Source organism: Myotis lucifugus, unplaced genomic scaffold (genome assembly GCF_000147115.1).
Source record: "Myotis lucifugus unplaced genomic scaffold, Myoluc2.0 scaffold_1611, whole genome shotgun sequence".
NCBI classification, from domain to species: Eukaryota; Metazoa; Chordata; class Mammalia; order Chiroptera; family Vespertilionidae; genus Myotis; species Myotis lucifugus.
The window spans coordinates 48,130-50,175 of NW_005872659.1; the positions used below are offsets into that span (position 1 = coordinate 48,130).

Sequence of the window (2,046 nt, forward strand, 5' to 3'; positions counted from 1 at the left end):
ATATTGGAAGCCGGGAGTCTCTGCCTGCCAGGTCAGCGCTTCCAAGTCGGTGACAAGTGAAGTTCAGGACAGCAAAGGAGTTAGAGCCAACAGGTGAGGAAAGATGCTGTGCTGGTGCTTCTGCCCCTTCCCTCTCCCTCTCTTCCTCCGGGCCTCCTCCCGCCCCTGCCAGGACGTTGAGAAACGCCTGTGCAAAGGATTACAAAAAACAACTTGTTTTCTGGGCGGTGTTTCTCTTGCCGGCAAAAATAAAACCTGCTCATCCATGACGTGTGGGAGAGCCCAGAGAAGGAAATGAATGTGCCAGAGGTTCCCCCCCCCCCAACCCCCCAGTTTTTCTTAGGAAGAAAAACGAAGTTGTTTTTTGCCCTGATGTTTAGGGAAGAGGCTGAGTCCAGCCGGAATCTGCTAACAGGCTGTGACTGAGCAATTCGCTTTCCTCCGGGCCTCGATCTCCATATCAAAGGCACTGTTGGCTTTGCGACCTCCTTGCTGTGTGGCCTCGGGCAGCTGGAGCAACTTCTCTGAGCCCTGCTCCCTCCTCTGTAAAAGGGGCGGGGACCATAACTGCTCCGGAGTTGAGGAGGAGGCGTCCTCTGGCTCTGCCTCCAGGTGGCTCCTCCTTAGACTGGGAGCACTAGCAGCGCCTCGTCTATGGAGTTGGGGGATGAAATGAGGTCCCCGGTGCTAGTGCCTTTCTATATTGGTTTTCCTTTGGGGGGTGGGGGAGGAAGGGGGGCGGTTCCTCAGTTGAAGAAGTTTTCAGGCCCCTCCTGCTGGGTCTTGGGATCTCCAGTGACACTGTCCCTCCTTCTCATCCCCAACCTGCAGCGGCCGGAGCTGCCAGCCATTTGAAACTGAACCACCACAGAAGGGGAAGCAGAGGGTGAAGGCCAGGCCCCGTGGGGGCCGATGGCCGGCGGACGACAGAATGGGCACTGGGTGCTGTGCTGGCTCTCTGTGCTGCTGATGGTGGACAGGGTGTCCGTGGCCAGTGGCCTTTCTACAGGGGCCCACACCAGCCCCCCATTTCCAGCCTCCGGTGTGAACCAGACCCCCGTGGTAGATGTGAGTATCCAGGCGGAAAGCTGGCATCAGGTAGGGGTGAATTCGTCCAATCCACAAATATTTATTGGGCACCTACTATGTGCCAGGCACTAAGCGGATCCCTGGGATGTACCAGGGATCAGTAGAGAGAAAAATCCCTGCCTTCATGGAGCTAACAGTGTCCTGGGAGGTCAGATGAAGAAGTAAACATGTGCCCTCGCCAGCTTGGCTCAGTGGATAGAGTGTCGATCTGTGGACTGAAGGGTCCGGGGTTCGATTCTAGTCAAGGGCATATGCCTCTTTGGGAGCTGGATCCCCAGTAGGGGGCGTGCAGGAGACAGCTGATCAATGATTCTTTCTCATCATTGATGTTCTATCTTTCTCTCTCCCTTTCCCTTCCTCTCTGAAATCAATAAAAATATGGAAGCTTCAGGTGGTAAGATGCTGCAAATAGGATCAAGTGATATTGGGGAGGCGGGGCTGTAAGGCGGAGGGTATATTTCCAAGGTGTTTCAGGTTGGGTGGTCCCAGATGGCTTCTATGAGCCAAGCCCTGAACGAAGAAAAGAAGCCACTTGTACAGACCTCTGGGGGTAGAGCATTCTAGGCAGAAGAGAATAACAAGTACAAAAGTCCTGATGCAAAAACAAGTTTAGTATGTTCCTGTAGGAGTGAGGAGGCCAGAATGGCTGTAACAGAGTGAGGGGGAGAGGGTTAACAGATAAGGATGGAGAGGTTGTGGTGGTCAGATTATAAAAGGCCTTACATGCTGAGGCTAGGAGGTTAGACTTGTTTTATGATAGTGAAGAGCCAATGGAGGGTTTTAAGCAGAGGTATGTCAAAATCAGATTTATTTAAAAATATATTTTATTGATTTTTTTACAGAGAGGAAGGGAGAGGGATAGAGAGTTAGAAACATCGATGAGAGAGAAACATCAATCAGCTGCCTCCTGCACACTTCCTACTGGGGATGTGCCTGCAACCAAGGTACGTGCCCTTG

The 2,046-nt window shown here is 52.5% G+C and overlaps 1 long non-coding RNA gene across 1 annotated transcript; it reads left to right on the forward strand.

Annotated features, from left to right (window-relative positions):
* On the forward strand, positions 1-897 carry LOC106695554. The gene is made up of 2 exons (XR_001346620.2): positions 1-93; positions 832-897. It is a non-coding gene; the product is annotated as an uncharacterized LOC106695554 (long non-coding RNA).
* The last annotated feature ends 1,149 nt before the right edge of the window (positions 898-2,046 follow it).